Here is a 12,733-nt window from a genome sequence, read left to right as displayed (position 1 = left end):
AGATCACTGATCACAGATCATGTAACAAGTATAATAGTGAAAAAGTTTGAAATATTGTGAGACTTACCAAAACATGACATAGAGACACGAAGTGAGCAAATGCTGTTGGAAAAAATGGCACCACCAGTAGAGCTGCTTGACACAGGGTTGCCACAAACCTTCAATTTGTTACAAAAAAAAAAAAAAAAAAAAAAGCATTATCTGCAAGGTACAATAAAGTGAAGTGCAATAAAGTGAGGTATGCCTATATATCCTGCCTCAAAGTAGAAATCCTATTTAGATCACCTTTAATTTCTCTCTATGATATATTAATAGTTTTCTGTTCAGGGTTCTTACATTTTTTATTACACTTATTATTAGGTATATGATGTTTTGATGATAATGTAGATGGCATATTTTTTAGTTTTTAATTTTATAACTTTTCAGACACAGAAAAATGTTAGTGGAATTTTTTAATGTTTGGTCTCTTATCTGGCAACTCTTCTAAAAACTAACTGATATTCTAATAAGTTATCTGTAGATGGTTTTGGATTTTCTGTATCCTTAATTATATCAAATATGGAAAGTGACAGTATTATTTCTTCCTTTCTTAGCCTTATATTTCTGATTTCTTTTTCCTGCCTTACTGCTAATGCCATTTAATACTTTTACTAACAGGTTGAATAGAAAAGGTAAGAGTTGGCATTCTTATTTTGTTCCTAATCTTACAGTGGACATTCTCCACATTTCACTATAAATAGGATGGTGGCTCTAAAGTTTTTTGTAGTTTCCCTTTGCTATGAGTTTTTAATCATACATAATTATTGAATTTTATCAAATGCTTTATCTGACTATACTGATATGATCATATACATTTTCTCCTTTATTTTATTCATGTGGTGCATGACATTTATTGATATTTGAATGTTAACTCACCTTGCATTTCTGGAGTAAAACAACTTGGTAGGAATTCACACACACACACACACATTCACTCACTCACACACTCTACATTTGATTGTCTAACATTTTGTGTATGATTTTTGCTTCTGTATACATAAAGGAGATGGGCCTATTTTCTTTTCTCATAATTGTCCTTTTAATTAGTGAATAGTATATAGAGGGTAGAGATTTAAAAGACCTTTTAAAAGGTCTTCTTCTTCTGTGATATAATACAATACAGTATTACTCCATTTTTTAAAAATGACCTTTTTTATTTTCAAATAGTTTCAAATCTGCAGAAAAGATACAAACAGAGTTCCCTTTACCTCTCTCCCAGTTTTTCCTATTGCTAACATCTTATACTACCATACTATATTTTTCAAAATTAAAAAGCCAACATTTATACATTACTATTAACTAAACTTAAGACTTTTTTTGGATTTCACCAGTTTTCCTGTTAATGACCTTTTTCTGTTCTAGGACCCAATCCAGTATATCACATTCCACTTAGTTAGTTGTCATGTCTCCTTAGTCTTCTCTGGTCTATGACAGTTCCTCATTCCTTCCTTGTTTTTTATGATTTTGACAGTCTTGAGGAATATTTGTCTGATATTTTGTAGAATTGTCCTCAGTCTGGGTTTGGCTGATGTTTTTCTCATGATTAGACTGGAGTTATAGGTTTTGACAAAGAATACCACAGAAGCGAAGTAACCGTCTCATCACATCATAACAGAGAGTATGTAGTGTCTCCGTGACATCACTGGTGATGTGAAACATCATCACTTGCATAACATGGTGTTTGCTTGGTTTCTCCACTGTAAAGTTACTTTTTCTCCCATTTTATACTCTCTTTGGAATTCAATCATTAAGGCCAGCCCAGGACTGGACTTAAGGGGAAGATTAAGCTTCACCTCCACCTCCTTGGGGAGGAGATGGATGCCGGCGGGGGGGGGGGGGGGGTGGCGGGGGGGAGGTTACCTACATATGGAATTCTTCTGTTGGCAAGATTTGTCTTCTCCCTCCCTCCTATTATTTATTTATTTATACACTCATTTATTTACTCCATTATGTTTTAATATGGATTCTTTATCATCTATATACATAATTACAACCTTAAAAACCTCTGGTTCCCCCACTGACATATAAACTCTTTGAGGAAAGGCTCTGTTTCTTTTTTATTTTTGTACACTCTATGCGTTTAGCATAGTCCCCTAATTTATAGTGGACTTCCAGTAATTATTTTGTAATGGATATCTTTCCACTTCAACTGAAAAGTACCCTTTCCTTATATAATAGCATTCTAAATCCAAAATAAAAGTAGATTTTAAAATAAGTAAAAGTAAACTCATGCATGATCACCCTGTAATAAGTATGTAAAAAAGCAAAGGGTACTGCAGAAATAACTTAACCATTGGAGTTGGATGTGTCTCCAAAAAATATTGAAGCCACATTTGGAAAGAAATTACAGTATTTGATAAGCCAAGGATATGACCTGCTGTGTGCTTTCCCTTTTTTGTTCAGATCACCAAAGGAGATTAAGACCCCGTTTTCTCCCTTCTCTGGAAAATTATCATCTGATGCAGTCACTCAGATAACAACAGAGAGTCCAGGAAAAACCATGTTTTCATCTGAGATTTTTGGTAATGCTGAAGATCGTGGACATGATATTCCAGAGCTCAGTACACAGAAGTTGGGCAAAGTTCCTGTCAAGTTTGCTTCATCATCTTCAGTCCAACAGATTACTGTTCTTCATGGCACAGATGGTAAGAGAATTTTAGGTCACATTACCAACTTTTGTGTGTCATTAACCAATAAATTTCTTGATTGGGTCTTTCTAGTTAGAAAACCTAATTTTAACTTTAAGCATTAGGTTGTACATGATGATAACATCTTTTATTTACATAGCTATGAAGAGAATATAATTTATTATGTTTTTACTTCAATTTCTAGTGAAGTTAACAACCTATGTGAAACTCATGCTACTTGTGGCTGACGTATTTTCAACTCATAATACTTGTCATAAGAATGCAAGTAGTTCATGAAAACATAAAAACTATAGAGGTTCAATTTTAGGGAGGTAGATAATTATTTGGCATTGTTTCTTTTACTATTGTTTTGCATGAGACAGTGAACAGATAGCAAACACAATACCAGTCTATTTCTTGCTCAAGAAACGTTGAGCAGGGACCCAGGTTGACTGTGACTCTGCTTTCTTTAAAACATGGAACCTTGGATTCATCATCATAGTCAACTGGAAGGGACGAAAAGCATGGAGGAGCACATGTTGGGAGGCTTTTATGGTCTAGGCCTAGGTGTGGCCCACATCACTTTCCACTGACTAGGAATAGTTTAGCTGTGCTTTCCAGGATGAAAAAGAAATGAGTTTTGGTGAACAGCTAGCAATTTCTACCATAAGGTCTACAACATTTAGAGTGTTCCTATGCTATCATGACAGTGATATTTTTATAGTGCTTACACTATATAACATTCAAAATTATAGCAAGTTATTTTCTTTTTCAGACCAGTAACTGGAAAGTTAAGTTCCCATTCTACCTCCAAATGAGGGTGGGAACTTTCAATTACTAATTTTAAAGTATTCAACAGTTTGTACAAATCTATTCAAAATAGATTTTAAGTGTTCCTACTTGTGCAAAAAGTTTATCTGTCTGTAGGTATAAATGGAATATGCCTAAATGTATAAAGAAAATTGCTTAGTTCCACATTTAAATTGCACTGAATTTAATTTGAATAAATACATTTATATGTTGAAATGGTTATATTTCTTTTCTTTTTTTTTTATTTTATTTATTTTATTTTGGCTGTGTCGGGTCTTCATCGCTGCGTGCAGCCTTTCTCTAGTTGCGGCGAGCGGGGGCTACTCTTCATTGCGGTGCACGGGCTTCTCATTGCGGTGGCTTCTCTTGTGGTGGAGCACGGGCTCTAGGCACGTGGGCTTCGGTAGTTGTGGTGCATGGGCTCAGTAGTTGTGGCTCGCGGGCTCTAGAGCGCAGGCTCAGTAGTTGTGGCACATGGGCTTAGTTGCTCCGCGGCATGTGGGATCTTCCCGGACCAGGGCTGGCACCCGTGTCCCCTGCATTGGCAGGCGGATTCTTAACCACTGAGCTATCAGGGCAGCCCGAGATGGTTATATTTCTTATACATTTTTATTGTGAAATAAAATTATGCCCCCCAAATGTATAGTCTAATCAATATCACACAGAACACCTTTAATGTGTCAGTTACCTATTGCCACCGTGATACTGTATAAGAACCTCGAAAATCTCAGTGCTTTATAACAACAGACATTTGCTTTCCTCACTCATGGGCTTATGAGTCCGTTGGAGTTTGGCATCAGGATGCAAAAACGGTTTGGGTCTGTTCCACATGCCTTGTACTGAAACCCAGGCTACTCTGGGCTATGCTGTTTTCATGTTGGTGGCAGAGCACAGGAGAGGAAATCCAACTGTGAAAGTGTATTTTATACCTCTTCTGACATCAAATGGATCAGTCTATAGAGAGCCCACAGTTCATGGTCTTACCTTTACATACAGGTACTTGGTAGAAAGGACTCCTTTAAAAGAGAAATATTATTTGGTTTAATAATAAAATATTTTTAACTCTGTGGATTCAGAAGTAAAATTTTAAAAAATATTTTAAAAGTATACAGAATAGGGCTTCCCTGGTGGCGCAGTGCTTGAGAATCCGCCTGCCAATGCAGGGGACACGGGTTCGAGCCCTGGTCTGGGAAGATCCCACATGCCGCAGAGCAACTAGGCCCGTGAGCCACAAATACTGAGCCTGCGTGTCTGGAGCTTGTGCTCTGCAACAGGAGAGGCCGCGATAGCGAGAGGCCCGCGCACCGCGATGAAGAGTGGCCCCCGCTTGCCGCAACTAGAGAAAGCCCTTGCACAGAAACGAAGACCCAACACAGCCAAAAATAAATAAATAAATAATAAAAATAAAGGAATTGCTTTAAAAAAAAAAAAAGTATACAGAATAGCATGTTGAATTTATGACTATGTGTCCACTGCTCTGAATTAACAAATTAAGAGTAATATGCTATATGTTTATATTTAGTTCCATTTGCAAGTTTTTTGAAGAAATAAATTTTATGGTTGGACTTTCTTCTTTACCCTTCTCCAGTCCTTTCTTTCTCTCCCAGGAACAACCATTATTTGCTGAATAGTCGCTTCTTCCCCCAGAGATAGGCAGTCCAAAGTAACTTTAAGACTTCTGCATCCAAACATAAAGTTGTTGAGAATTTCAAAAAGCCACTTATCTTGCCTCTGAATTCTCCATCTCCACATGGTAACCATTCTTGCTCTGGGTCCATTGTAATTCTGCCCAATTGTTGTTGTCCATTTTCTGCAAACTTTGAACTAAATGGTAAATTTAACCATCACCACCAAGCTTTATATACACTGGTGGAGGAAGAAAACTACTAAGTCAATATCCTAACAATAATGACTACAGCAACGTCCAAAGAGAAGTAGAGGCTACAACCTATTTTTCCTGTTATTTAAATTCTTCCAGCCTCTATACATTTCTTCATTCTCCTTGAATTCAGCCAGGTTCTCATTGGCTGGGGTTTTGCCTGATAGGTTGGTACAAGTGTTCCTAAGTAGTCTAAGGCTTTGCTAGCCCTGCATAGGTTTAAGGTAATTTTTTGTTAATTTCTATGACCAGGCTTGGTAAAGTGGTCCCCTAGGTGTAAGCCATACTCCTACTGACTTTCTTCTTTTAAGGTAACCTTATTTCTCCCTGATAGTTAAGGTCAATTGTAGTTTTAGTCAACACTATGGCATCCTATTCCCTGTATTGTTTCAGTGACATAAAGAATGTAAAATGACTAGATGGCTCCTGTCTCCCGGTAGAAGTGCCCCTCCCTTATTTCTAAGATCTTCCATCAAACAAAGCAGAGTCACAGAGATAGAAAGCAAAAGATTTTAAAGGCTTCTGCCTTTGTTCCTAAATACATGCATTCTGTCTGTGGGATAGGCAAGTGCCACATGTGGTTCTGAGCACATGCCGTATTCAGTAAGCTAGCATTCCAGCCTCAGAAAGTGATGCCTCCCAGCTTGTGCCATGACAGTTATCAGTAAATTGTTCACTCGCTTTTTTGTTCTTGAGTTTACCATAGCTGTGGGTGATCAGGCTTGTGAGGAGAACAGTGACTCCCTTTAGTCGTCAGCCTTTTGTCTCATTTCCTTCACTATGAAGTCAGTTCCTTGGTTGGAAGCAGGGTACTAGTAATATGGATTCCATGTCAAATCATCAGAATCATGGAGTGGCCAAGGATGGTAACACAATTCTAAGTAGTTTATAAGTTGTTATTGCATCCAGAATGAAGGAGATCTCATTCTACTCTGGGACTATCAGACTCTGTCTAGAGTATTTTGATTTTTATAAACTAGACATGGGCAACTAGGAGTCCATCTAGAGGTGATTACAGGATGCAAGAGAAGACCATGGTCCATAAGGATAAACTGAAGAAGCTGTTGTGTTTAATCAGGAGAAGTGGTAGCTATCTACAAAATTCTATTTGAATGAGCAGTACAACCCCATGAATACTGAGGAGTAACCTAAACAAGAATTTTATAGGGCTCATGTGATGGCAATACTAATCCTTTGTGTAGGCATAGAAAAGGACAGTAGACTAAAAGGAGGGATGGGATATTTCTGAATGGGAAAATTGAATATTTAAAGATGTCATTTATTCCCAAATGAATTTAAACTCTAATGTAATTCTACTCAAAATTCTAATGGAATTGTTCTTTTGAACTTGTTTAATTGATCTTAAGTTTTTTCAGGAAGAATAATAAAGAAAATACTGGAAAAGAAGAGTAATGGGGAGGATAAATTTTAGCAGCAGCCAGTGGAGTGTTTTCATGGGATGCCTGGAAGTTGCAGACATTATTCTCACCCTTGACCTATGGGCCCAGACTCAGTCATATGTCCATACATGTCTGCAAGGGAGATTGGGAAATACAGTGTACAGATGAGCAGTATGTACCCAGCTAAATATCAAAATGCTGTTACAGAGACAGAGTTTCTACCACATCATGAAAGAAAAACAAGTGTATAGAAAAAGATTTCAGGGACTGCCCTGGTGGCGCAGTGGTTAAGAATCCACCTGCCAGTGCAGGGGACACGGGTTCGAGCCCTGGTCCGGGAAGATCCCACATGCCGCAGAGCAACTAAGCCCGTGCTCCACAACTACTGAGCCTGTGCTCTAGAGCCCGCGAGCCACAACTACTGAGCCCATGCTCCACAACTACTGAAGCCTGCATGCCTAGAGCCTGTGCTCCACAACAAGAGAAGCCACTGCAGTGAGAAGAGTGAGAAGCTCGCTCACCACAACGAAGAGTAGCCCCCCACACCGCAACTAGAGAAAGCCCGCGTGCAGCAATGAAGACCCAATGAAGCAAAAAAATAAGAAGAAGAAAAAGATTTCATCTTCTATAATAATCAAATTACTACCATGTCACAGACATTTTAGAAAGAATTTTAGCAGTTAGTATTTAAAAAAACGAAACTTTATAAATGACATAATTTTTCACTCTGAAATCAGGAAACTTATGTGAAATGGGGCAGCAGGGGAGAATGGGTATGCTATGAACAGGAAGTCTTTATTACAGAATTCTTTATTATTGAAAATTTAATCCAGCCTAAATTTTTAACATTATGAGAAGGGTTAAAAACACTTAATGTGTAGTAGAATGATAAAAAATGTGAAGATAGGAAATAAAATGAATATTTTATTATCAATGTAAAGTAGAAAAACTGAATTCCACATTATACATACTATACACAACTATGTAAACAAATAAGCAATACAGAGGAAAGACCTGTAGAAATACATTAAAATATTAATAATAGTTATCTTTGAGTGGTAAGACTTTGTCTTTTTTATTTCTGTGTATTTTTTTAATATTGAGAATTTATACTTTTATAATGGAAAACTTATTTTGAAAATCTGCCACATAGAAGAGAATTAGATTTACTTTCTATGACTCTGGAGGGAGAATCTTCAAAGATCAGTAGTAGGGGTTAACAACGACCAGGTTTGGGTTCAATAGAAGATAAAGTGTTTCTTAGTTAGAGCCATCTAAATATGGAATAGATTGCTAAGAAGTCGTCTTCTCAATGAATCCTACCCTTACCACTCTATTTAAACTGCATCCTGCTGCAATTTCCCAAATACTTCTAATCTTCCTCAGCATTTTCTAATTTTTTTGGGGGGGGAGTGGCTGTTTTGGGTCTTTGTTGCTGCACACGGGCTTTCCCTAGCTGTGGTGAGTAGGGGCTACTCTTCGTTGTGCTGCATGGGTTTCTTATTGTGGTGGCTTCTCCTGTTGCAGAGTGCGGGCTCTAGGCGCACAGGTTTCAGTAGTTGCAGCACGAGGGCTCAGTACTCGCAGCACAAGGGCCCTAGAGCACGTGGGCTTCAGTAGTTGCGGCACATGGGCTCAGTAGTTGTGGCGCTCGGGCTCTAGGGCGGGCGGGCTTTGGTAGTTGTGGCACGCAGGCTCAGTAGTTGTGGTGCACAGGCTTAGTTGCTCCACAGCATGTGAGATCTTCCCAGACCAGGTATCGAACCCCTGTCCCCTGCATTGGCAGGCAGATTCTTAACCCACTGCACCACCAGGGAAGTCCCAGTATTTTCTAATTTTTTATGTCACTAATAATTTATAAAAACACTAGATGATTTACTTATTTAGTATGCTAATTGTTTACTGTCTATCTCCCTCTTCTAGAATGCTAGTTTACTGATACATTCCAAGAATCTTGACCACTGCTTGGCACATTAAAGGTACTTAATATTTGTTCAGTTAATTAATAAATGTTTTCTTATTAATTATTCTGATCTTTATGTCCTTAGGCCAGCCTTTACTGTTGCCATATAAGCCTTCTGGTAGTACAAAGATGTACTATGTTCCCCAATTAAGACAAATTCCTTCATCTCTGGATTCCAAGTCAGACACCACCATTGAGAGCTCACACTCAGGTATTATGCAGAAATTATTCAAAATTTTACTTTTTGAAATTTTATTTGTGGATTGGCTGTTTAATTCTGGATGACATATGAAAGCTCAGTGCTATTTAATCTTTAAGTGAAACATGGAGATTTTCATGACACAGTCTCTGGTTCAGATAGGTGAGTTATTTGGTCAGATGTATTGTGTACACTCAAACATTTGATAAATATTTGAAGAAAATTGTATGAACAGTTACTTGTTTGGGTTAGTGGACTCCATCTAGGACAAAGGTTTCCAAGTTTTCTCTGTTCACAGTCACCTTAGTGTTTGGGTGATTTCTTTTCTCATCATCGTGGGGATATAAATCATCAGCAGCATATAAATACATGAAGTATTTTTTCAGATACTAAGCTATTATGTTATTAGGGTATAAAAATACTTACCGTTTTGATCTTACAGCTTAATAAGCAAAAATATTTTTGGTTTTGTGTTTGAAAGAAAACATTTTACTTTGTTCAGAAATATGCATAATTACTTGCTAACGAGATATGTGTGGCTATTAGGGCACAGTTTCTCACACCTTGAGATGAGATTGGACACAACCACCCTCATTTATTGCTTTTGTTACAGAAACTGTCAAAAATCCAACTCTGCAGAGATACAGACAGCAGCATTGAAAGGAATGTAGCAGTATCTAATGTTGAAACTTTAAACTATCTTTAGCTATTAGTTTTTGTCCTGTACACCAGATATTACATATCACTGTTTCTCTAGAGTTTTAAAATATCCCACAACATCCCTGTGAGATCACCACAATAGAACTGCAGATTTAGAAAATGAATAGCATCCTGTGGAGGAACTGAATAAATATTTTCTGTGGAAAATTATAAGGATACGGAGTTGGTATGGTGCGGGGTTTTGATTGTTGGGATAACATATTGATTGGTCCACAGGAGTTGACTTGGTTCCGTGTAGATATAAATTGTTCATGATTTGTCAATAGACATCTTTATAGGTGTAGAAATTAAAAAGAAAGTAGTTGTCCCTGGTCTTATGCAGATTTTCTGTTAATTTTAAGAGGACCCAACTAGTATCTAATGGTAACTGAGTTAAAGCCCCTGATATAATTGCTCCTGATTTCCCACTGTGATGCCACTGAAAAAAAGAACCACAAAATGCTCATATGTTAGGATTGATTATGAAGCCTATAACCAGGAACTGGAAGAAATTTTCACTACCTGCATGGCTATGATTTTAAAAACTCACTTAGTGGCTACGAGACATAAAACAAGCTTACTTAATTGATTGTAGGTAGGAAAATCTTTTATCTCAGTCTCACTTTCAGCCCCCTAGTTCAGAAGACAGAATGTACCAATAGAAGTGTAATCAGGTGTTCCAGTATTTTTTGAGGCCTCCTGTGTACTTCTATTCATTTACATCCTAACTCTTCCCTTTGGAGACATTAACTTTGAGAAAAATTGGACAGTAGTGGGAAGAGGAAATGACTACTCAGGGATGGTACACTGTATCCTGAGAAATACTGTCCGTATAAATAAAGTACTGAATGCATCAATTAGACAAGAAGAGATCTGTTGGCTATATATACTTGAGGTTGTCATTTATCATGTTCTGCATCTATTCTGAGAGTGAGGGAGTTGACAGAAGAAAATAATAGTTTCTTAGACCAGTAGAGCTGATCTAGCTGAAAGCCTAGGAATTGTTCTGATAGATAGTGTCTATTAGTGTGTTGTGATTCTATAGATACTAGAAAGATCCAACTAGAGTTTGGGGCCAAGGGCAAGTCATAAACCGTTGCAGATATTTGGACCAAATAATTTCTCCTCAGTTGAGAATGAGTAAACAATTGAACTCATAAAATTCTTTTAAAGACAAAAACAAAGGGACTTCCCTCGTGGCGCAGTGGTTAAGAATCCGCCTGCCAATGCAGAGGACACGGGTTCCAGCCCTGGTCCGGGAAGATCCCACATGCCACAGAGCAACTAAGCCTGTGCGCCACAACTACTGAGCCTGCGCTTTAGAGCCTGCGAGCCATGACTACTGAAGCCCGCATGCCTAGAACCCATGCTCCGCAACAAGAGAAGCCACCGCAATGAGAAGCCCGCGCACTGCAACGAAGAGTAGCCCCCGCTCGCCGCAACTAGAGAAAGCCCGTGCACAGCACCGAAGACCCTACACAGGCAAAAATAAAAATAAATAAATTAAAAACAAAACAAAAACAAAAAAACAAGGCAAAGGTAACCTCGCAAAGAAAGAGATAGATGTTAGAGATTTACTCATTAGGTCAAGTAACACTCTGAAGTAGTAACAGGATTTCATTTATATCTGACAGTAAGTTCTGTGAAGATAGGTACTATGCCTTTTTTTTTGTAAGCCATTTTATACCTCATACCAATATATAATATAGATGTTATTTTGATATTCATTTAAAGACATTTAAATACTTTATGTACTAGTACTGTCAATAGGAGCAAAAAGCCATGGGGAGAGAACTGGCTGGGAGTTTTAAAACAAAGTGAGGAGTTAATAGCAGAAAAAAATGGTGGAGTAAAGACCTCCAACATTTTGCCCTGTGATAAAAGCAACAGAATTTTGGCAAAACTTTATGGAAAACTTTTCCAAAACTCTGGAAATTAACCAAAGGCTTGTAGCTTTTGTAGTAAGCATTTATTCAAGAAAAATGGCTGAACCTTGATAAGAATAGTAATAAGCTTGTGGCATTTTACCTTGCCCTATTCTCATTGCCACACTCAGCTCAGTGATTGATAACCTTGAAAAATATCAGCCTGCATTCCCAGGACTGGAGGGAGCAGAACAGAGCTGGACCTCTTTCACAATTTCATTCCCAAAGAATTGTCAGTATTTGACCTGTCTGATGGCTCTCTGGAAGACTCCACTCAAAAGGCTTATCTTTATTCGACCTTACTCAGAGCTATCCAGTGCGTATGAGCCTCTGTGTCTATGTGTGAGGTGTTTGTCAAAAAACACTTACAGGCAAGTGTTTTATTTTAGTTTCTTAAATATTTATTTATTTAATTTATTTATTTTGGCTGTGCCGGGTCTTAGTTGCACCACTCAGGATCTTCGTTGCGGCATGCGGACTCCTTAGTTGCAGGACCTAGTTCCCTGACCAGGGATCGATCCCAGGGCCCCTGCATTGGGAGCTCGGAGTCTTACCCCCTAGACCACCAGGGAAGTCCCCAAGCAACTGTTTTAATGTCACAATGCATGAGGCAGTGGATAACACTTGAGACAAACAATAGACTAACCAAAAGCTTTATCGGAAAAACTGAGGATGAGATGTCCATAGATATGTTGAAAAGCACTGATATATTCCTAGGACTCTAGAAGACCACAAGTGTGCACAGGCCTGAGTGCATGCTCAGGAAAGATCTGAGAGGGGCCTACCCTTTACCTTTGGCTGCCCTTGAGGCTCTGGGCAAGAAGAAAGGGAAGGCTAAGGCCGAATTGATAACTCCCTGCCCTCAGCGTTGATGGCTATGTGCACGTAGTCCCTCGGCAAAGACTGGGAGATTTATTGTTTCTAGATGTTTAAGGATATCTCCATCTAGGCATTAGCTGACCACTAAGCTAGTTGAGTGGCAGCTTCAGTAGACTTTATAGAATTTGTTCAGAAAAGTTACTTAAAAAAAAAAAACAGCGTAAAGCAACAGCAGGAAACCCTAGGGAGGTAGTAGACTCTGATTTCCAGGGTTGTCACATTATATTTTTTAAGATGTCCAGTTTTCAACAAAAAGTTACAAGATATGGAAATTCAAAGTAAAAAAATATATATATGGACCATACAAAAGAAA

At 38.2% G+C, this 12,733-nt stretch overlaps 2 long non-coding RNA genes across 3 annotated transcripts in view; one reads left to right on the top strand and one right to left on the bottom strand.

The window, feature by feature from the left end:
- The window catches only part of LOC309654238, a 45,625-nt gene extending 45,517 nt beyond the window's left edge, over positions 1–108 (bottom strand). The window contains exon 1 of one of the 2 annotated variants that reach the window (XR_014260064.1): positions 68–108. This is a non-coding gene — a long non-coding RNA (uncharacterized lncRNA). The remainder of the gene's footprint in view (positions 1–67) is intronic. The other variant, XR_014260065.1, reaches the window with a different exon arrangement.
- A 4,346-nt stretch (positions 109–4,454) lies between these two features.
- LOC309654239 lies at positions 4,455–11,906 on the top strand. Its single transcript, XR_014260068.1, has 2 exons — positions 4,455–4,580; positions 4,910–11,906. It is a non-coding gene; the product is annotated as an uncharacterized lncRNA (long non-coding RNA).
- Positions 11,907–12,733: the final 827 nt, after the last annotated feature.

The sequence above is a fragment of the Balaenoptera physalus genome (genome assembly GCF_965194825.1).
Source record: "Balaenoptera physalus genome assembly, contig: HAP1_SCAFFOLD_2370, whole genome shotgun sequence".
In the NCBI taxonomy this organism is placed as follows: Eukaryota; Metazoa; Chordata; class Mammalia; order Artiodactyla; family Balaenopteridae; genus Balaenoptera; species Balaenoptera physalus.
Note: the sequence above shows the minus strand (reverse complement) of the source record. Positions and strands in the feature narration are given on the sequence as shown.